Below are 24,912 nucleotides of genomic sequence, written 5' to 3'. Positions count from 1 at the left end.
TACAGATGCTGGCACCATTCAGCAGCTGCGGCAGCTCTGCCTCCCAGGCCACATTCTCCTGTGCTCCCTCCAGCACATTGGTGCAGCCACCTGCAAACTGCTGGTTGGACACGGAGCCCATGGTCGTCACCTGAGCTCCCAGCCCCGGACCCCTGGTTGGGTGGCTCTTGGCCCCAGAGAAGCCCATAGACCTCCTTGAGCATTTTAAAGATCATTTTTAAAAGGCTTTGTTTGGTATGTCCACATTCTTGTCTTCTTCATTGGTGTTTTCTATATTTTTTTCTTCTTTCTTTGGATGGGCCATCATTTCCTGTTACTTTGTCTTGTACTCTTCTTGCACACATATATTTAATATTTTAAAATGTTAACTCTGATATTTTTTCCCTGAGATGTCTGTTTCTTGGTTTTATAACCAGATGGTGATATGACAGAGATTTTCTTGAGCTTCAGCCCTCCTATCAGGAGGGTCTGCCAAAGGCAAATGTGGTGTACAGGGTTTTTCCTGTCTTTCTGGGACTCTGTCTTGTCTTGGACCTTTGTTTATTAGTTGTTTCGTAGTTTCCCTGTTTATAGGAATTTGGTTTTCCCCTTTGTTACCCAGGAGACAGACTTCCATTTCCTGGGTGTTTGAGGCAGGTAGACTGACCCTCCACCTTTATAGTTTTTATACTCATTTCATTGTCAGAAGCTGCTTTTGCCTGGAGGGAAAATTTTGGGAGGAGAGGTGCACTGGAAAGGACTTTCCCAAATCAGACTTTTCCAGCCTTAGCTGTGCCAGGGACCCATAAAGGGGGTGCAGACTTGCTCCAAAGTGCCCTTGGAGTAGATCGTAAAGGATACCAAGAGCTTTCTAATGGCTCCCTAAAACTGAACTTTCCTGGCCTTCCCAGCAAATGCAGACCTTCAGCTGTCTCCCACAGCCCTGGGAAGGCACAGTGTTTTTAAGTTTCTATCACCACTGTCCCTGCCTGGGGCAGGTTGAAACAGTGGCTGCCACCACTTTGTCAAGGCAGGTCAAAACAAAAGCTGCCCTCAGAGCCAGGCCCTCAGCGATCCAAATTTGCTAATCAAAAGCCATGGTCAGTTATTGGCCATTATCCATCCCTATTCTTGGGGAAGAAAATTGTTATGTCCCTTTCTGTCACCAGTGAGCTAGTCAGGGGCTGGACCCCACAGCAGCCTGCTGTGAGAGTGGGGAATGGGTACCAGTAGCTGCCATGCAGAGAGAGCAGTTTAGTATTCTTAAGCATAACTTATCAGCCTCTTCCTCCCATTCTTTCCTGGATGCTGTACAGTGTTCTTCTGGCCTCTGGGACTTCAAAATAGTTGTTTTTAGACAATTCCTGCCTGTTTAATATTTGTTTTGGTTGAAGGACTGAGTCCTGGAGCTCCCTACTCCACCATCTTCCTCTTAAGATTTGCAATTTTCTATTTACATGTTAAGTGAACTAAACTCATAAGAATCACCATTGAAAAAATTATTCTGAATAATTTTTCATAGTATTTTTTCATAGGAATTATTATTTTATAGAAAACTTAGGCATCATTTTCTTTAGGAAGCTTTGCTTACAACAACAGTATGTTGCCTTGGCTAATGTCACCACCTGTATGTTATCATAGAACTTTCCATCTTTTATTGCAAGTGTTTCTTTAGCTGTGTGTTCCTGGATGGTCCAAGTCCAGGATGAGGATGAGCCATCACCATGTCAATCAGTTGATGGAAAGTTCCTGATAAGAATTAATTAGCAAAAGCAGAACCATTAGGAAAAAAAAGCTTAATGCCAATGTTATGCTTGTTCATTCATACCTTGTGACCATACTAAAAATCAAAAACAATCCAGTGATCATTTCTCTCTGTTAAGTATGACTGCCCACCTGTAGTTCTTATTGTTCTACATCTGCTAATACAACAGAGCCTTGGAAGACAGTAAACAGTGTATCACCACCCTGATTAACAGAAATGTGTGTATTCTATTTAAGCTTTTGTTATATGCTACAATAAAAAGGAGAATTAGCTCAGTATGAGAGGGGGCCAATTCACAAAATGGCCAATTTGCCAATTTACAAAAAAAAGTGTTATTTTTAAATATTCATTTAAGTACCAAATTTGTATTAAATACATATAATACTCAGAAAAAATTATTTCATAATCAGTAATAAAAATTCAGCATGTCATAAGGGAATATCTTAGTTTATATTGATATTACATAATCTCTGTTCTAGTTTGCTTATGCTGCTGGGATGCAAAACATCAGAAATGGATTGGCTTTTATAAAGGGGGTTTATTTATTTACACAGTTACAGTCTTAAGGCCATAAAGTGTCCAAGGAAATGCATCAACAATCAAGTACCTTCACCAGAGGATGGCCAATGGCATCCGGAAAACCTCTGTTACCTGGGAAGGCATGTGGCTAGTGTCTGCTCCAAAGTTCTGGTTTCAAAATGGCTTTCTCCCAGGCCGTTCCTCCCTAGGCTTCAGCTTCTCTCCAAAATGTCACTCTCATTTGCTCTTGGGGCGTTTGTCCTCTCTTAGATTCTCTGGAGCAAAAGTCTGCTTTCAAAGGCCATCTCCAAAATGTCTCTGTAAGCTGAAGCTCCTCTCTCCGCTCCTGTGCATTCTTCAAAGTGTCCCTCTCAGCTGTAGCAAGCTCACTCCTTCTGTCTGAGCTTATATAGTGCTCCAGTAAACTCATCAAGGCCCAGGCTGAATGGGCGGGGCCACACCTCCATGGAAATTATCCAATTAGAGTCATCGCCCACAGTTGAGTGGGTCACATCTGCATGGAAACATTCAAAGAATTACAATCTAATTAACACTGATATGTCTGACCACACAAGATTACATCAAAGGTAATGGCATTTTGGGAGACATAATACATTCAAACCAGCACAATCTCTAAAGACAATTTCTATAATCCCATTTTTATGCTATTTTTGGTTATCCTTTTGCCAATTTCCCAGTGTATCAACCTTAATTTGTAAATTATAGTAACTAGTAGTCATAATTTACTGTGCTATTCCTTTTGTCATTTTCTGATATATCTTACTTTTCCTATTTTTAAAGTACTTTTAGTATTTTATTCTGCTTTATTTTTGATCATTCTGTCCCAAGATCATATTTATACATGTTAAGGTACTAATCACAATTTATTGCATAATACTTTCTAGATTTTCTCATTTCCTTTTTTGTTGCTTTGTACATCTTACCTTTTCATGCTAAAAGTTTCCAGAGTTAGCTACCAAGTTGATGTATTACAATTGCTCCTTGTTAGAAATCAACATTTCAGCATTTCATCTGATATAAGATTGTTTCAGCCACTTCTGCTTTTTTTCAGACATATTTGATCATCATTTTCTTACAACCTAAATGTAACCACTTACACTGTGATTTGCCAAATCCTCAAATAGCAGCATATCCAATTTAATTTTATACTTCTATTGATGAGTAAGAAAAATTCTGGCATTTCAATTTGATGTGGTTGGTTGGAGTCGTTCTCTTTAATTTTAAATTTAAACTGAATATAGCAGATTTGGAATACCAATCTTATGCTGAAATTTTAGATATACATTATAAAAATATATATTCTAGAATATTCAATATGTTCATAAGACAACCACATTATGATTTTTATTGTTGCACAATTGGAATATTCATTTAGATGCTGTTAAAAAGATTAAACAAAATCTTGTCAACAAAAAATTTGTAGATATAATTTAAATCTGTTAAGATGATTGTATCCACTTGAATTGCTTTATATTTTATAAGCGATTAAAAATACATTTATGGAAACTTGGTAAATTTTGAAAATTCAGAAAACGTAATACCCATGAGTATTTAGCTAATTGTTCTAAAATCCCTAAGAGCATATATTCTGTTAAAAGCTCATTGTATGGCATCTCTCCTAATACTACCCTAATACAGACTATATCCTGATGTATTTTGCAAAACGAGTCAAAGAATAATTTAGTAATTATGAGAGTGAAAATATTAACTGAAATTAAAACACACATCAGTTCAACTACATTATGAATTTGGATAAATGTTAGAGACACAAAAGATACATGAGTCAAGGCTCCTACTATTGAGGAACTTATAGTTAACTTCATTTCCACTCCAATCTAATATAGTTTTAGGGGTTTATGACTAAATGAAAACTTGTGCATGTAGGATCAAAACAATGATTACAAAATCATTTTAACTTTTAAAATTATGTGGATGACAATGAATCCAAAGGCCCAGATAAAACATCACCATTTTTTTTGGAAAGTAGCCAACTAGAGAAAGGGCAGAACAACCTGAGCTATAAATGACATCTACGCAATAGGCACATTGGATATTACTTAAGGCCTAAATTAAAACTTTCCATTTAGTCACAAAAGGAACAGAGAGTAAAAGCCAGGAGACTTGGAGAGAGCTTGGGAAGTATAAAAAGGGAGCAGGAAAGATAAGCCATCATTTCTTCCAAAGACTTGACCCAAACAGTTCGGATCCCAGGGTTCAACAGTAAGGAAGGGGAGACATAGAAAGGTTTTGGTGAGGATTTAACAGCTTTCTAAAGACTGAGATGGGTCAAAATTCAGCAGATACACTTTTTCTCATTGAAAAAAAGTCGAAATTTACATGCTTTATTAGGCATTTCATTGAACATCTTTTTAAAACAAAAAAGCAATCCTTTACATATATATGTAAGCAAAAAGAAAAACATGTAGTGTTTCAAGAAGAAAATTATCTGACATAAATTGACTTGGATTTTTTTTAACTTTTGCAGATAAAAGCAAATTAAGATATGTAGGGCAATAAAAAATGTATGCTCTGGTCATTTTAATGTCATATGTATTGTTAAAGGATTTTACATAGCATTTTCTCTCTAGAGTGTATTTCTCTCAGTTTACTTTGGTTTTCATTTAACCAAATTCTAACAACTCCTTAAGTCTCAGCCTTTTGATTAAGGACTTCTCTAAACTTCCTATCTAAATTAGTCCTTATATCTCAGTTTTATCACAGAATTCCAAGGACTGAATGAGATAAATGGATTTGAACTGTTTAGAATCATGTAGGTGCATGACAAGCACTAAAAATACATTAATAGTAGTATTGTTATCAGAATCAGCATTATGTTATATAAAGAATATGGTTTGGGCATCAGACTGTAGGGTATTCAAATCCAGGCTTTACCACTTGTGAGCATTCTTCTACTTGAGCAATTTTCTTGAAATTTTGAAAAATATTCTCATCTATAAAGGGGAAATGGGAAAAAATACCTATTTCTACAAGGCTTTATATGGAAGACAAATATGAAGGTGCTCAATAAATATTTTTCACACACGCCCTCTTCCTCTCCACTGTTTGCTTAAATCAGGTTTAATTTGTAAGTTGATAGTAAAAATTAATAACACTTTCAATATGCTACTTACTAAGGGAAGGAATAAGAATGTCTCTAGTATATTTTGTCTATAAACACAGGGAAACTCTGAATACAATTAAAGACTGAAAGTAAAAAGGAAGATTCTTCTAAATGAGGAGAAGATGAAATTTGAATAAAATAACTCAATATAATTTTATAAAAGTAAAATGTCAATTAGAAGGCATATTAAGACTGTACAGTATACATGAGAAAAATACATGAAAGTAATTTTTTAAATGCAATAATATTGCTCTGAAAGAAAAGAAAAAAAAATAAATGCAATAATATGTGTCTTTGTGAGACTACATTTAGAGGGTGCAGTTTTAGTTCCTGTGTTTTAGCACAGGCATTACTTAGATTGAAAGACAGAGGGCAAAGAAATTGATTTAGTGTTTGGGATTATAAATCATGAAGTTTGAACAAAGCCTATTCATTTTTGATAAATTCAAGAGGAATCAGATAGAGGTACAGGGGATTCGGTAAATCCTAAAAGGCTGGATCAGTGACAAAACTGTTTATGTATATTCACTAAATTGAAGGTGAAGTTATTAATCTGAGGAAATAAACTTTACACAAATGATTGTCCCAACAGTAGACTTTGATGTGGAGTATTATAAATGATATAAGTGATAACTTAAACAAAGTATTACATAATACCTGGGTAGTATATGTTTTGAGTATTATTTAAGACCTAGAGACTATATAACATCCATATCTATTCTGGTACCTCTTAATCTAATTTTATATCTTTTTTTTTTTCCTGGAGAGGTAGTCAGGTTGGGCAGAGATCACTTCACAGACCTCTCCCCTCAAGCAATTACTGGAATTTGGCAGGAAAGAGTTTTGGCTTAATAATTGGACACAGGTGTTAGAAAAGGACTGCCAAGGTCTTTCATTAGCAGTGACAATGTATCATTGCCAGGTCTTCTTTCTTTACAATCCCTGTTTTATTTTGTTTTGTTTTCATTTAAGAGCTCTACCATGGGAAACTAAATGGTAAGCAAAAGCAATTTGTTTATATTTTAAAGACAATGTTGAATTTGACATGATTGCCTAGTGTCAGGTTGCTGGAGATTATTTGGTTTGATCTCTTTTCTCCCCTCCTGCATTGGTGAACCCCCCCAAAATAACCATGCCAAAATATAGAAGAGTCCTAAAGTATGTAATGCAATATGAGGTCCTAATATAATATGAGGTGCTAGTATAATATAAAATAATATGAAGTGCACAAGTATCTATAAATATGAACAGAAAGTCAGTTTCTTTCATCCATCATTCATTCATTCAGCAATGATTTAGCAAACACTGGCAATGCTGCAATTGAACAGAAAACACATGAATGCATGCACACACATTTTAAAGAGTAGAATTGGTAAACTTTTCCTACTTGGATATCATCCATTCCTTTCAACATTAGAGTACTGAAAAAATATATTAATATTCATGATATTCTAAATTTAATTACATTGAAGCTTCATTTTGTGATATGTCATTGTGAGGTGGTGGTGCTTTTGCATCAACAATATCAACGATCAAGTTGGGGAAAGGAGCATTTTCAGCCAGCACTAGTTTTTTTTGGTGTTAGAACTTAAAATACAGTAATAGTAAATAATTAGTATAGAATGTTTTTAGAAAATAAATGTGCTTAATTTTTTAATGTAACTATTACACAATCCTAGCATCCAAATAAATTTCATTTAAGATCTCTGCAGGAAAATCTCTGTGCTTTGAGTTGCATATATAGAGTTTGGGCATTAGAAGTGATTAATAAAATATTGAGGAAATAAATGAATTCAAGTCAACTTGCAGCCCTTTGATTTCCATAGGGATTATGTATTGAAGTCAGTTTGTATCCCCTTTGCTCTTCTTCCGTGTGCTGTTTGTCTCATTTTACTCGTAGTTTGTATTAAGCCCCTCTTATGATTTGTGCTGCGCTTTGCTATCCCACCTGAATGTAAACTCAAAAGAGAATAAGAGACTCTGTCTATTCACAGTTGCATCCTGGTACCCACAATAGAGTAAGGCCTCAATTCTTTTGTGACTTCAGAAAGAATATTAGCATATTTGATAATAAATGCTCACATAAGACCCTGGCTATTCACTAGCCACTTGTATGTAGAATTTTGACCACATTGTCCAGTATAGCAGTTAACACCAATAGCACTTTTGGGTAAATTACAAAAGGGCAGCCTTACTAAGTGGACCAAAACAGAAAAAAAAAAAAAAAAAGTGTTCTAGCTTCTGATTTAATATTTAACTCAGATTTGAGCAGGGAGGCAGCTCTAGATAGTCGATTTCCATTTGGACTTTGGTACCCCTTTTGCCCTCTCAGCCTGAGGCATTTGCAAATTGCACAAATTGCTCATCCATGTCAAAGAACCCTTGGTTTCCTCAAAAAAATTCCTTGGCAATCCAGATATAGCAACTCCAGTTTGTTTTTGTCCTATTTTCTTGCTACAATGACCTAAACATCACTGAAAGTGACAGACTTAACAAAACAGACAGACATTCAAGGAGGTTGTTAGGCACACTGCAAAAGAAAAAAGCACACATTTTTCACTTTTCTGAAAGATTTGATTCAAAGAATCCTTAAAAAATACCTCATTCAATATTATTTCATATTTAAAATAAAAATATTTATTCAGAGATGTTTTGTTAAGTAAAAAAATATCATACATGGAAGCAAAAAAAAAAAAAGAAAATTGAAGAGCACAGAATCTGAATCCTGCTCCAATACTGTCTCTTCAAGGCTAAAATTTTAAAACAATTCCTCTGATTCACTTAAATTAAGATTACATTATGAAAAATGCCTATTTAAATGCAAGTTTATGGAATACATTAAGTATATAAAATGATAAACAGGCTCTAAAATCATTGTGGAAAAATTATTCAAAAATTCTCACCAAAGTTTATAAATCTTTAATAGGTATTTTAATAATTAACATTGATACAATGAGATTGAACTTTATATCTGAATTTCTGAATGTCAGTAGTGCTGTGAATGTTGTACGTGGATATGCATTTATACAGATTTTGGAAATTTTCCTCAGAAAGAGCATAAAGGAGACACTTCCTTCGGAGTATGGCTCAGGGTAAGCAAAAATGTGAAGGGATTGTTGAGGCATGTGTCTGAATTTCTTTTAAAAGAGTGAGGAGGATAATATTACATAAATGGTAGGCCCCAGTTCATCAGATGCTGTTCTTGAATTACAGAACCTTCTCCCCAAACTTCAATAAGCACAGCTTCTTGTCTTTATTATAAGGATACTTCATTGTTCTCTGCTCATCTCTCTCTGTTTCTTTCTCTCTGTACACACACACACAGCATACAATATACATATTTCCTAAATATAATATTTCTGAAAGTATTTTTAGGCTTTCTGAGTCATATAATTCATACCAACACCTATTCTATAAACTAGGTTCATTATATATATATATATATGTATGTATATGTGTGTGTGTGTGTATATATATATATATGACAGGTGGAATTGGCTCTTTAGATATTATCAGGTTTCATCATATTTCAGCCTGTCTTAGTGACAAGTAGTTGAATATGTAGATTAAGTTTTACTTCTTTTATGTTATGCCTTTCTTATCTCAGTGGGGTAATATGGAAATATGTATGAAAGTTGACACAACCATAGTCTACATATCATGAGACAAACATGCTTGGTTCTGTAATACAAGTATTTTCCTGTTTCTTCAAGTAGCCATAAAACTTATTACGTCAAATGTTTTGTTCATTCTTGTTTTATATGTGTTTTCAATTTAGGAACACATAACCTTGATCCTAATGTTTTGATTTGGAGATGCATTAGTGGATTTCTTTAAACTTTACTTATCTATTAATTTTACTATACTTATTGAAACACACTTGTTTAATAAGCACCATCATTTCAACAATTCTAAATGCATTTTAATGAAATGTTCTATAGGTTAAAGAAATGCTAAAATATAAGGACTGAGCAAAAGCAATGTATACATTAGAAAAGCTAAGCAACTATTAGAGTATAAAGTCAATAAACAAAACCTTTAATTTGAGTTACAGCTCTCAGGACATAAAAAGAATGTTAAGCCAGTAAGAGAGTAACTAAAGATCAGGTGTCAGCCTGTCAGACACCTATAAATCACAATTAAGTTGTTTTCTAATTTTAAATGCATTCCTTGGCATTCAATTCCAGTCCTAGCATGTCAGGGAGAAATGTTAATATTCTGACCCAGAGGTCTGGCAGCATTAGTCTTGCCTGGTTGTTAAGCTTACATATTAATATAGGATATACCTTTGTTTGGCTCAAATCCGTCTCCCTTGAAGCACTATGCCAATTATTTTCCTTGTCATTATTTTTTTGACTGGCAGGGCACAACTCTACTTGTATGGTTCTTTCAGAAATTCATTAAGCCAAACGATGCAAAATCAATGAAAGGAATGCTTTATTTGGATCAATTTTTAGGGCTGTCTGGATATTCTTGAGGAGATAGGCTCTCAGTACTATATTTCAAAAATGATTCTAACATGTTAGAATTCTCTGACATTTTAAGAATCATATAAACTGAAAAGAGACTATGTTTCAGTTATTCTGTGTATTCCTCTTTTCGATCATCGGTTTTCAGTATATTTACATACTGTAGAACTTTTTTTCTCCCCAATAGTGTCTATCTTCCTATTTGTCAATATCAAACCTTATTCTCTTCTGGCATTTCTGGATGAAAATGACTTGCTATTAAAAACCTCTAAGATAGTCTATATCCCATAAGAGATGACAGGTTTCATTCTGTGTTGGAAAAGTAAAAGAGGTTAATGCAATTTATCCAAAAGACACATCAGTCTATTTTCCAGAGATTTGTTTAGATGAGATAATATGATATAAAAATAAAGTTTTATTTTTCCAACTATATACAAATAGATACAAGAGAATCTTTGAGGTATCTATCTAAAGTGGGTTAACAACTATAAACATGCTAAAAACTGCAAATTGCACAAATATTATAATGTTGTTTTTATTTTATATATAATTTTAACCCTGTACATTATCCCTGACATATGCTTACCTCACAAATCTAAAAAGAGATATCTTAATAGATTCCATAACACGTATTTTAAGACCAGAACCTTAGATGAATCAGTGCAGGATTTAATGGCAAAGTTTTCTCCTGGAACTTAGACCTTCATGGGATAGCAAAAATTAATTGCTATAGGAAATGGAAATAAATGACCAAGGTCACAAATTACTAATTGTAGGTGACTAGAACCAGAGGAAATGGCTCAAAAGGGCATCTGAGGGAAAGACATCTTGGAGAATGAAAGAATGTTAATAGTTTTAAGAATATGTCTGGATGGAGAGTGCCTTGGGTTATAAAATGTCAAGGACCCTAACAATTGAGCCATTCCCCTCTCTCTCTCTTTCTCTCTCTCTCTCTTTGTCATACACACACACACACACACACACACACACACACACACACACACTAAATACCCTTTTCCCCTTATTGTTGCCTGACAGATTTATCATTACTAAGAAAGTCCATGCATTTTGTATTAAGATAATGAGACTAAATTCAAGTTCTTTAGTATAAGTAATGCTCTTCATCACCTATCATATGATTTATTCCCTTAATATTCATTCTCTTCCCCCTGTAGTAGAAATTATACATGTTCATTAAAATGAGGTCAAACAATGCAGAACTAAATAGCGACATATCAAAATAAATATATTTACCTTCAGATAATTATCATTCTAGTCATCTCTACAGGCATATGAACAGGTGGAAGAAAAGATAGCTATGGATTTAGCTGGTTAACTAGAAGGACAAATGTATTTAAGAAAAGTGATTATAATATGCATGATTAAAAGTTATTAAATGTAAGGGGGCAAGATGGCGGCATAGAGAGGAGTGGAAGCTAAGTTGTCCCCCTGGAACAGCTACAAAAAAACAGAAACAACTAGTAAATAATTCAGAATAACTGTGGGGGGACAAACGAGACCATCCATTCATCATACACCAACCTGAATTGGGAGGAATGCCCGAGAACACAACATAAAAACTGTAAGTAAAACCTGCGGAACCAAGTTGCGAGACCCCCTCCACCATAGCCCAAGCTGCAAAGCCTCGTGGTGCCAGAGAGAAGCTCTCTCCCAGCAAGCGAATATAGCTCAACTGGGCTCCAACTGGGGTTTTAAGTAACGAGTGTGAACTGCTCACTACAGGTACGCATCCCCAAAAAACAGACAGAGGCTTAGGTGACGACTGACGTTGGAGAGCCGGAGGGTCGCCTTGGACTGGGTCTGAAGGGGACTATCTGTTTCTTTTTCGGCTCAGTGGAGAAAGCCCCAGTCATTTTCAGTTCCCAGGGCTGTGACTCTGGGAAGGGTGGAGACAGCACAAGCAGAGAGCGAGACCGTCGAAATGCTAATGACCTCCATCTGGGGGGTCTGTCTTGTCTAGGAGGAAAGGGGTGGGGCCCTTTCCATTCAGAACCAGACCCCAGAGCCTGGGGGAACACAGCCATACCTCCTCACACCAGTCAACAATTATAGGCTAACAGGCGTCACGTGCTGGGCAGAAAAGCACAGTGACCCAAGGCATCAAAGGGTGGAGCAATTTTCTAAGACACACCCGCAGGGAAACCAGATACTGAATATTTCTTCCCTCTGGGACCTGAGCCTGTTCTGGTCTGGGAAAACCTGATTTGGATAACCAAGGAAACCATGCCTAGACAACAGAAAATTACAACCTACACTAAGAAAAACTAAGTTATGGCCCAGTCAAAGGAACAAACGTACAGTTCAACTGAGATACAGGTATTTAAACAACTAATGCTAAATCAATTCAAAAAGTTTAGAGAACATATTGCAAAAGAGATAGAGGCTATAAAGGAAGCACTGGGCATGTATACGGCAGAAATCAAAAGTTCAAAAAAACAACTAGTAGAATCTATGGAAATGAAAGGCACAACACAAGAGATGAAAGACACAATGGAAGCATACAAAAGCAGATCTCAAGAGGCAGAAGAAAACACTCAGGAACTGGAGAACAAAACACCTGAAAGCCTACACGCAAAGGAGCAGATGGAGAAAAGAATGAAAAAATATGAGCAACGTTTCCGGGAACTCAAGGATGAAACAAAGTACAATAATGTACGTATCATTGGAGTCCCAGAAGGAGAAGAGAAGGGAAAGGGGGCAGAAGCAATAATAGAGGAAATAATTAATGAAAATTTCCCATCTCTTATGAAGGACATAAAATTACAGATCCAAGAAGCACAGCGTACTCCAAACAGAAGAGATATGAATAGGCCTACGCCAAGACACTTAATAATCAGATTATCAAATGTCAGAGACAAAGAGAGAGTCTTGAAAGCAGCAAGAGAAAAGCAATCCATTACATACAAAGGAAGCTTAATAAGACTATGTGTGGATCTCTCAGCAGAAACCATGGAGGCAAGAAGGAAGTGGTGTGATGTATTTAAGATACTGAAAGAGAAAAACCGCCAACCAAGAATCCTATATCCAGCAAAGCTGTCCTTCAAATATGAGGGAGAGCTCAAAATATTTTCTGACAAACAGACAATGAGAGACTTTGTGAACAAGACACCTGCCCTACAGGAAATACTAAAGGGAGCACTACAGGGTGATAGAAGACAGGAGTGTGTGGTTTGGAACACAATTTTGGGAGATGGTAGCACAACAATGTAAGTACACTGAACAAAGGTAACTATGAATACGGTTGAGAGAGGAAGGTGGGGAGCATGTGAGACACCAGAAGAAAGGAGGAAAGATAAAGACTGGGACTGTATAACTTGGTGAAATCTAGAGTATTCAACAATTGTGATAAAATGTACAAATATGTTCTTTTACAAGGGAGAACAAGCAAATGTCAATCTTCCAAGGTGTTAAAAATGGGGAGGCATTGGGGGAGGGATGCAATCAGCATAATCTAGAGACTGTAACTAGTAGAATCATTGTATTATGCTTCCTTTACTGTAACAAAGGTGATATACCAAGGTGAATGCAGATAAGAGGAGGGGATAGGGGAGGCATGTTAGACACTTGACATTGGTGGTATTGTCTGATTCTTTATTCTACTTTGATTTAAGGTTATTTTTCCTTTTGCTGCTTCCTAGCTGTCATTTTTTTTTCCTCTTTCTTTTGCCTCTCTACCTTCTTTGACTCTCCCTCCTGCCTTGTGGAAGAAATGTAGATGCCCTTATATAGATAGTGGTGAAGGTGGTGAACACATAAATGTATGACCATGCAGAGAACCATCAATTATTTACTTGGGATGGAATGTATGGTGAGTGAACAAAACCATATTAAGAAAAAAATGGGTTGATGACAAAACCTCGAGGGCAATATACTGAGTGAAATAAGCCAGACACATAAGGACAATTATTGCAGGGTCTCGCTGATTGGAACTAATTGTAATATGTAAACTCATAGACATGAAATATAAGGTACCAAGATATAGGACGAGGCTTAAGAATAGGGAGTGGTTGCTTAGTATGAGCAGAATGTTCAGTTAAGATGAACTTAAATGTTTGGAAATGAACAGGGGTGTCGGTAGCAAGATGTGAGAATAACTAACAGCGCCGAATGGTGTGTGAATGAGGTGGAAAGGGGAAGCTCAGAGTCATATATGTCATCAGAAGGAAAGTTGGAGGTCAAAAGATGGGAATGTATAAAACTGAATCCTATGGTGGGCAATGTCCATGATCAACTGTACAAATACTAGAAATCGCTTCCATGAACCAGAACAAATGTATGACAATACAATTAGAAGTTAATAATAGAGGAGCATATAGGAAGGACTATATACCTATTACAAACTATATGCTACAGTTAGTAGTATTTCAACATTTTTTCATAAACAGTAACAAAGGTACTATACCAATACTACGAGTCAACAATTGAGGGGGGTTGGTTAGGGATAGGGGAGGATTAGAGTTTCCTTTTCTTTTTTTCTTTTTTCATCTTTCACTTTATTTCTTGTCTGAAGTAATGAAAAGTTTCTAAAAATTAAGCAAAAATTAACTGTGATGGATGCACAGCTGTATGAAGGTACCCAGGGGCAAGTGATGTACACTTTGGACCTTTGGATAATTGTATGGTATCTGAACAATCTCAATAAAAATGAAAAAAAAAAAGATAGAAATAGACCCATACAAATACAGTCAATTGATTTTCAATGAATGATGCCAAGACAAAAAAAAAAGTTATTAAATGTGATTCTATTTTTAATTAAGTAAAGAAAATAAATTGGATTTATATGATTAAACTGAGGAACTTCAAACAATATATTTTCTAAAAGATGCCATTAATATTAACAAGATTGTGAAAATATTGGAAAGTTAGAGGTATTACCTTTTAAAACTACATTTGAATGTTAGATAGCATATATTGACTCCTTGCAATGAAAACTGAGAAAACTGACAATCTTTAATTTCTCCCACCTTCCAATTACATAGATCACCTTATTAGATTTTAATATTTCAGCAGTTTGTGACATTTATATTGTTTTTCAATCATAGCCCCCACAATGTTTATTCTTACTTGATTGGTTTTAATTCTCACTTCTTATCCTTTAACCATGTATTTTTTTCCAATAATGCCTTAGTTCTTTATTTTTCTTTATCTTTAATTGGTGCAATCTCTGTGTGTTTGTGAGTGTGAAGGTTCGTGAATATTTTATTAGCTATTTTCACATTTGGGAATGTTTTTACGGTTGTTTTCTTTTCTCTTCTTTACACTTCAACAGTATCTTGGGTATGTAAAATGTGTGTAAAGCCTTTCTTACCTGTAAAAATGTGTAGACATTGCCAACTATCCTCTTGTTTTGAATATTGCTTTGAAAATCTCTCAAGTTGGTGTAAATTGTCTTTTTTAGGGATTTTTTTCTGCTGGATACCTGAAGAAATGTTGTTTACTTATCTTTGTTCAATATTTTAAGGAGGATAAGTTTTATATAAATGTTGATGGCCATTTATATAAACACTTTTATGGAATATCATTTGCCCTTTCAAACTTTTTACTCTGTTTTTCATTCATTTAAAAAATTATTATATTGGGCCGTCATTGCCCTATATTTAACTTCTCATGAATTGTTTGAACTCTTGATCTTTTCTCTTTTGCATTCTCTTGATTACCTCAAACTTGTAGTCTGTATCAGTAATTTACTTACAGCTTGTTATACCATTTTTACTTACTATTTCTGCAATTGTAATGCCATTTTAAACCATTTTTAGCTCTGAAATCTCCGACTTTATCTCAATTTGTTGTTGTCTCTTTTTGAGCTCATTTATTAAATCTGTGATATTATTACAGTTGTCAAAATGTGAAAAAAAATCAAAATAATTTCTTTTGGTCCTATGTTTTACTCTGGATGAATTCTTCATCATTCATATATATATATATACACGCACACATATCTTTATATATACACACATATATATGTATATACATACAAACATATATAAATATATACTTATATATTCAAACCTGTATTTCATTGCTTATGTTTGATAACCACTCTGATAGTTATACACTGATACAGTGTGTATGACTTCTCTTGTTCAACAAATGTGAAAATGATTTGTTATCTTCAGTATTCTGAAGTCTAAAGATAAAGCTCAACTGAGACTGGACACAGTTTATATGTGTGTGTGTGTGTGTGTGTGTGTGTGTGTGAGACAAGACCCTGCTTCTGTTCTTTCTTTCAAGATGTATTACATTGACAGAGGTGGGGCAAGATGGGGGACTGGTGAGCTGTATGTTTTAGTTACTCCTCCAGGAAAGTAGGTAGAAAGCCAGGAACTGCGTGGACTGGACACCACAGAGCAATCTGACTTTGGGCATACTTCATACAACACTCATGAACATGTCGAACTGCTGAGATCAGAGAAATCTATAAGTTTTTGCGGCCAGGGGACCCGCGCCCCTCCCTGCCAGGCTCAGTCCCGTGGGAGGAGGGGCTGTCAGCTCCGGGAAGGAGAAGGGAGAACTGCAGTGGCAGCCCTTATCGGAAACTCATTCTACTGATCCAGACTCCAACCATAGATAGACTGAGACCAGACACCACAGAATCTGAGAACAGCCAGCACAGCAGAGAGGAGACAGACATAGAAAAAAAACAGCACGAAAAACTCCAAAATAAAAGCTGAGGATTTTTGGAGTTCTGGTGAACATAGAAAGGGGAAAGGCAGAGCTCAGGCCCTCAGGCTCATATGCAAATCCCGAAGAAAAGCTGATCTCTCTACCCTGTGAACTTTCCTTAATGGCCCTAATTGCTTTCTCTCTTAGCATTTCAATAACCCATTAAATCTGTGAGGAGGGCCTTTTTTTTTTCTTTTTAATCCTTTTTTCTTTTTCTAAAACAATTACTCTAAGAAGCCCAATACAGAAAGCTTCAAAGACTTGCAATTTGGGAAGGTCAAGACAAGAGCAGAACTAAGAGAGCTCTGAGACAAAAGGCGATAATCCAGTGGCTGAGAAATTTCACTGAACACCACAACTTCCCAAGAAAAGGGGGGTGTCCGCTCACAGCCATCATCCTGGTGGACAGGAAACACTCCTGCCCATCACCAGCCCCATAGCCCAGAGCTGTCCCACACAACCCAGTGTGATGGAAGTGCTTCAAATAACAGGCACACTCCACAAAACTGGGCGTGGAAATTAGCCTTCCCTGCAACCTCAGCTGATTGTCCCAGAGTTGGGAAGGTGGAGCAGTGTGAATTAACAAAGCCCCATTCAGCCATCATTTCAGCAGACTGGGAGCCTCCCTACACAGCCCAGCAGCCCAGAACCGCCCTGGGTGGACGGCACTCACCTGTGACATAGCACAGTCATCCCTCAACAGAGGACCAGGGGGTGCACACCCTGGAAGAGGGACCCACTTGCAAGTCTCAGGAGCCATATGCCAATACCAAGGACTTCTGGGTCAGTGGCAGAGACAAACTGTGGCAGGACTGAACTGAAGAATTAGACTATTGCAGCAGCTTTAAAACTCCAAGATCACCAGGGAGATTTGATTGTTAGAGCCACCCCCCCTCCCTGACTGCCCAGAAACCCGCCCCATATACAGGGCAGGCAACACCAACTACACACACAGGCTTGGTACACCAATTGGACCCCACAAGACTCACTCCCCCACTCACCACAAAGGCAAAGCAGGGGAGAACTGGCTTGTGGAGAACAGGTGGCTCGTGGACGCCACCTGCTGGTTAGTTAGAGAAAGTGTACTCCACGAAGCTGTAGATCTGATAAATTAGAGATAAGGACTTCAGTTGGTCTACAAATCCTAAAAGAACCCTATCAAGTTCAGCAAATGCCAAGAGGGCAAAAACAACAGAAAATTATAAAGCATGTGAAAAAACCAGACGATATGGATAACCCAAGCACAAGCACCCAAATCAAAAGATCAGAAGAGAAACAGCACCTAGAGCAGCTACTCAAAGAACTGAAGATGAACAATGAGACCATAGTACAGAATACAAAGGATATCAAGAAGACCCTGGAAGAGCATAAAGAAGACATTGCAAGACTAAATAAAGAAATAGATGATCTTATGGAAATTAAAGAAACTGTTGACCACATTAAAAAGATTCTGGACACTCATAGTACAAGACTAGAGGAAGTTGAACAACGAATCGGTGACCTGGAAGATGACAGAATGGAAAATGAAACCATAAAAGAAAGAATGGGGAAAAAAATTGAAAAAATTGAAATGGACCTCAGGGATATGATAGATAATATAAAACGTCCTAATATAAGACTCATTGGTGTTCTAGAAGGGGAAGAAAAGGGTAAAAGTCTAGGAAGAGTATTCAAAGAAATTGTTGGGGAAAACTTCCCAAATCTTCTAAACAACATAAATACACAAATCATAAATGCTCATTGAACTCCAAATAGAATAAATCCAAATAAACCCACTCCGAGACATATTCTGATCACACTGTCAAACATGGAAGAGAAGGAGCAAGTTCTGAAAGCAGCAATAGAAAAGCAATTCACCACATACAAAGGAAACAGCATAAGACTAAGTAGTGACTACTCAGCAGCCACCATGGAGGCAAGAAGGCAGTGGCATGATATATTTAAAATTCTGAGTGAGAAAAATTTCCAACCAAGAATACTTTATCCAGCAAAGCTCTCCTTGAAATTTGAGGGAGAACTTAAATTTTTCACAGACAAACAAATGCTGAGAGAATTTGCTAACAAGAGACCTGCCCTACTGGAGATACTAAAGGGAGCCCTACAGACAGAGAAACAAAGAAAGGACAGAGAGACTTGGAGAAAGGTTCAGTACTAAAGAGATTCAGTATGGGTACAATACAGGATATTAATAGACAGAGGGGAAAAATATATATGACAAACATAAACCAAAGGATAAGATGGCTGATTCAAGAAATGCCTTCACGGTTATAATGTTGAATGTAAATGGATTAAACTCCCCAATTAATAGGTATAGATTCGCAGAATGGATCAAAAAAAATGAACTATCAATATGTTGCATAGAAAAGATCCATCTTAGACACAGGGACACAAAGAAATTGAAAGTGAAAGGATGGAAAAATATATTTCATGCAAGCTACAGCCAAAAGAAAGCAGGTGTAGCAATATTAATCTCAGATAAAATAGACTTTAAATGCAGGGATGTTTTGAGAGACAAGGAAGGCCACTACATACTAATAAAAGGGGCAATTCAACAAGAAGAAATAACAATCATAAATGTCTATGCACTCAATCAAGGTGCCACAAAATTCATGAGAGAAACACTGGCAAAACTAAAGAAAGCAATTGATGTTTCCACAATAATTGTGGGAGACTTCAACACATCACTCTCTCCTATAGATAGATCAACCAGACAGAGGACCAATAAGGAAATTGAAAACCTAAACAATCTGATAAATGAATTAGATTTAACAGACATGTACAGAACATTACATCCCAAATCACCAGGATACACATACTTTTCTGGTGCTCACAGAACTTTCTCCAGAATAGATCACATGCTGGGACATAAAACAAGCCTCAGTAAATTTAAAAAGATTGAAATTATTCAAAGCACATTCTCTGACCACAATGGAATACAATTAGAAGTCAATAACCATCAGAGACTTAGAAAATTCACAAATACCTGGAGGTTAAACAACACACTCCTAAACAATCAGTGAGTTAACGAAGAAATAGCAAGAGAAATTGCTAAATATATAGAGACGAATGAAAATGAAAACACAACATACCAAAACCTATGGGATGCAGCAAAAGCAGTGCTGAGGGGGAAATTTATAGCACTAAACGCATATATTAAAAAGGAAGAAAGAGCCAAAATCAAAGAACTAATGGATCAACTGAAGAAGCTAGAAAATGAACAGCAAACCAATCCTAAACCAAGTAGAAGAAAAGAAATAACAAGGATTAAAGCAGAAATAAATGACATAGAGAACAAAAAAACAATAGAGAGGATAAATATCACCAAAAGTTGGTTCTTTGAGAAGATCAACAAGATTGACAAGCCCCTAGCTAGACTGACAAAATCAAAAAGAGAGAAGACCCATATAAACAAAATAATGAATGAAAAAGGTGACATAACTGCAGATCCTGAAGAAATTAAAAAAATTATAAGAGGATACTATGAACAACTGTATGGCAACAAACTGGATAATGAAGAGGAAATGGACAATTTCCTGGAAACATATGAACACCCTAGACTGACCAGACAAGAAATAGAAGACCTCAACCAACCCATCACAAGCAAAGAGATCCAATCAGTCATCAAAAATCTTCCCACAAATAAATGCCCAGGGCCAGATGGCTTCACAGGGGAATTCTACCAAAATTTCCAGAAAGAACTGACACCAATCTTACTCAAATTCTTTCAAAACATTGAAGAAAATGGAACACTACCTAACTCATTTTATGAAGCTAACATCAATCTAATACCAAAACCAGGCCAAGATGCTACTAAAAAGGAAAACTACCGGCCAATCTCCCTAATGAATATAGATGCAGAAATCCTCAACAAAATACTTGCAAATCGAATCCAAAATCACATTAAAAAAATCATACACCATGACCAAGTGGGGTTCATTCCAGGTATGCAAGGATGGTTCAACATAAGAAAATCAATCAATATATTACAACACATTAAAAATTCAAATGGGAAAAATCAAATGATCATCTCAATAGATGCTGAAAAAGTATTTGACAAAATCCAACATCCCTTTTTGATAAAAACACTTCAAAAGGTAGGAATTGAAGGAAACTTCCTCAATATGATAAAGAGCATATATGAAAAACCCACAGCCAGCATAGTACTCAATGGTGAGAGACTGAAAGCCTTCCCTCTAAGATCAGGAACAAGACAAGGATGCCCACTGTCACCACTGTTATTCAACATTGTGCTGGAAGTGCTAGCCAGGGCAATCCGGCAAGACAAAGAAATAAAAGGCATCCAAATTGGAAAAGAAGAAGTAAAACTGTCATTGTTTGCAGGTGATATGATCTTATATCTGGAAAACCCTGAGAAATCAACGATACAGCTACTAGAGCTAATAAACAAATTTAGCAAAGTAGGGGGATATAAGATTAATGCACATAAGTCAGTAATGTTTCTATATGCTAGAAATGAACAAACTGAAGAGACACTCAAGAAAAAGATACCATTTTCAATAGCAACTAAAAAAATCAAGTACCTAGGAATCAACTTAACCAAAGATGTAAAAGACCTATACAAAGAAAACTACATAACTCTACTAAAAGAAATAGAAGGGGACCTTAAAAGATGGAAAAGTATTCCATGTTCATGGATAGGAAGGCTAAATGTCATTAAGATGTCAATTCTACCGAAACTCATCTACAGATTCAATGCAATCCCAATCAAAATTCCAACAACCTACTTTGCAGACTTGGAAAAGCTAGTTATCAAATTTATTTGGAAAGGGAAGATGCCTCGAATTGCTAAAGACACTCTAAAAAAGAAAAACGAAGTGGGAGGACTTACACTCCCTGACTTTGAAGCTTATTATAAATCCACAGTGGTCAAAACAGCATGGTACTGGCACAAAGATAGACATATAGATTAATGGAATTGAATTGAGAATTCAGAGATAGACCCTCAGATCTATGGCCGACTGATCTTTGATAAGGCCCCCAAAGTCACTGAACTGAGTCATAATGGTCTATTCAACAAATGGGGCTGGGAAAGTTGGATATCCATATCCAAAAGAATGAAAGAGGACCCCTACCTCACACCCTACACAAAAATTAACTCAAAATGGACGAAATATCTGAATATAAAAGAAAGTACCATAAAACTCCTAGAAGATAATGTAGGAAAACATCTTCAAGACCTTCTATTAGGCGGCCACTTCCTAGACTTCACACCCAAAGCGCAAGCAACAAAAGAAAAAATAGATAAATGGGAACTCCACAAGCTTAGAAGTTTCTGCACCTCAAAGGAATTTCTCAAAAAGGTAAAGAGGTAGCCAACTCAATGGGAAAAAATTTTTGGAAACCATGTATCTGACAAAAGACTGATATCTTGCATATATAAAGAAATCCTACAACTCAATGACAATAGTACAGACAGCCCAATTATAAAATGGGCAAAAGATATGAAAAGACAGTTCTCTGAAGAGGAAATACAAATGGCCAAGAAACACATGAAAAAATGTTCAGCTTCACTAGCTATTAGAGAGATGCAAATTAAGACCACAATGAGATACCATCTAACACCAATTAGAATGGCTGCCATTAAACAAACAGGAAACTACAAATGCTGGAGGGGATGTGGAGAAATTGGAACTCTTATTCATTGTTGGTGGGACTCTGGAAGTCAGTCTAGCAGTTCCTTAGAAAACTAGATAAAGGGTTACCCTTCGATCCCGTGACTGCACTTCTCGGTATGTACCCAGAAGATTGGAAAGCAGCTACCTGAACAGATACCTGCAGACCAATGTTCATAGCAGCATTATTCACAATTGCCAAGGGATGGAAACAACCCAAATGTCCTTCAACAGATGAGTGGATAAAGAAAATGTGGCATATACATAAGATGGAATACTACACGGCAATAAGAAGGAACGACCTCGTGAAACATATGACAACATGGATGAACCTTGAAGACATAATGCTGAGCGAAATAAGCCAGGCACAGAAAGAGAAATATTATATGCTACCACTAATGTGAACTTTGAAAAATGTAAAACGAATGGTTTATAGTGTAGAATGTAGGGGAACTAGCAATAGAGAGCAATTAAGGAAGGGGGAACAGTAATCCAAGAAGAACAGATATGCTATTTAACGTTCTGGGGATGCCCAGGAATGACTATGGTCTGTTAATTTCTGATGGATATAGTAGGAGCAAGTTCACAGAAAGGTTGCTATATTATGTAACTTTCTTGGGGTAAAGTAGGAACAGGTGGGAAGTAAAGCAGTTACCTTAGGTTAGTTGTCTTTTTCTTACTCCCTTGTTATGATCTCTGAAATGTTCTTTTATTGTATGTTTTTCTTTTTTTTTCTTTTTTTTTTTTTTAATTTTTGTTTTTCCATAAAGTTGATTTAAAAAAGAAAAAAAATGTTAAAAAAAAAAAAGATGTATTACAGTTACTGTAACAAGTTTTGCTAAACCTTCATATATATTCTATGCCTGGTGGAGATAACATCCATGTTTGATTATTCAGTCAGTTGAGTTTCAAGACATAAGATTTTTAATTCTGTAAAATTGAGTCAGCTTCTCTTCAGATTTTTATTTTTACTTATCCCTCTCCACTAACCCTTTAATTTGCTTCTCTCTAGTCTTGGGGGCACTAGTGACAAGCCTCAGTAAATGTTCAAACTTATCAGAATTATTTCTGGGAGGTGGGAATGAATTAGGAGCTTTGCGTATTCCAGTAAAATCTGTTCCTTGCACCAATAGATTCTTCTGTTTCCTTGAAAATTATCACATTAGTTTGTAACCGTGTCTCTCTCGGCTGGTCCCGGTAGTGTTGGTAGGGGGAAGGAAAGTTTGGTGTTTGGTTTGCTTATTTGATTTTGTTATTGTTATTATACTCTATTTTTTTTTCTTTTATGAGCAATAGTTTATTTCATTGGGTATTAGGAAGGTAAATTCTGAGGTCTATTTTCACTCAAATACCTTTAGTGCTAGGTAATTTAAAGACATACATTTACTTTTTATTTAGTTTTATGACAAGAATTTCTTTGTATCTTGGGTGCTTGTGAATGTTGCAATATCATGATTACCTTATGCATCTTTCTAGTATTTGGTAGGTGGGTTCAATATGTGCATGAGGCTGTATGTGCATGGGTGGATGTGCATGTTGGTGAAAACGTGCATGCTGGTGGAGGTGTGTGTGAGAGGAATATGTGTATGTGGGTAGGGACTATGTCTGTGTATGCGTATGTGGGGATGTGTGTGTGTTCGTGCGTGTGAGAGAAAGAGAGACAGAGACAGAGACACAGAGAGACAGAGAGTTCTATGTGAGAGGAATCTTCCAAATTTGGCAAAATCAATTGAAAGTTGTGAGGCAAATTGAAATTTATGAGGCAAATTTCACATCAGATGTCTACTTTCTTGGTTGTGAGATGAGTGCTGACGCTTTTAACAATGCTAGTATTACCTCTAGAATTAAATAATTGTGATCATGGCAGTATGCTTGTATCCCTTCTCCAGCTTAGGTTTACTGGCACTGTTCTTTGAAATTCTTAATTGTGCTATTGTCTCTGTTCTATATAAAATTCTAATTTAGAAGCTGTCCAAACAATCATCCTTTTTTCTCTTTAGACTGCAATGCCACTTAGCCTCATCAAGATAGTTATTCACTCCCAGTTGTAGCTTAACATTCTTCAGTAAGAAACCACCGGGTGTGGACAATACAGTTAATTGAACTTTAACTCTCACTCCATGTGCTGGATGAAATAAAGGTCCTCAGCAGATTTTTTAAAGTTGAAAATACAATCGGTGCTGTATCAGCATGCGCCTAAAACAATCAGAGGTTAATACAATACATGCTAGGGTAGAAAACCAAACACTTTTAAAACCAATACTGAAGCTTAAAAAGAAATAAAAGTTCATTTGCACAAATGGGAAGGACAAATGCAAAGGAGCATATTTTGAATGATTTAATCATCATGGGTCACTAAATACCGTCTTAGGAAACCATATAAACTAAGACATCTTATATATGCACACAGCTACAGTATATTGCATCAGTTTCACTATTAAACATTAGGGAAAATTATAAATATTCTAAGAACATAAAAGGCCAGAAAATCCAGTTTGGTTTTAAAGTTTGCATTCCTTCCTCCCTTCCTTCCTTCTTTCCTTCCTTCCTTTCTTCCTTCCTTCCTTCCTTCCTCTCTCTCTCTCTCTCTCAAAAGTTATCTACATATTATGAAGAATATGGCTTTCTGGAATTATTAAAATCTGAGTTTAAATCTGGTAATAAATACTAGCACATGAGTATTTGATAAATAGTTTGCACTGTGTTAATCACTTGACATCC

The 24,912-nt window shown here is 36.2% G+C and overlaps 1 protein-coding gene across 6 annotated transcripts in view; it reads left to right on the top strand.

Annotated features, from left to right (window-relative positions):
- Nucleotides 1-24,912, top strand: part of PCDH15 (protocadherin related 15) — a 1,822,477-nt gene that overhangs the window by 738,423 nt on the left and 1,059,142 nt on the right. The window lies entirely within an intron of this gene.

The sequence above is a fragment of the Choloepus didactylus genome, chromosome 15, assembly GCF_015220235.1.
Source record: "Choloepus didactylus isolate mChoDid1 chromosome 15, mChoDid1.pri, whole genome shotgun sequence".
In the NCBI taxonomy this organism is placed as follows: Eukaryota; Metazoa; Chordata; class Mammalia; order Pilosa; family Megalonychidae; genus Choloepus; species Choloepus didactylus.
Note: the sequence above shows the minus strand (reverse complement) of the source record. Positions and strands in the feature narration are given on the sequence as shown.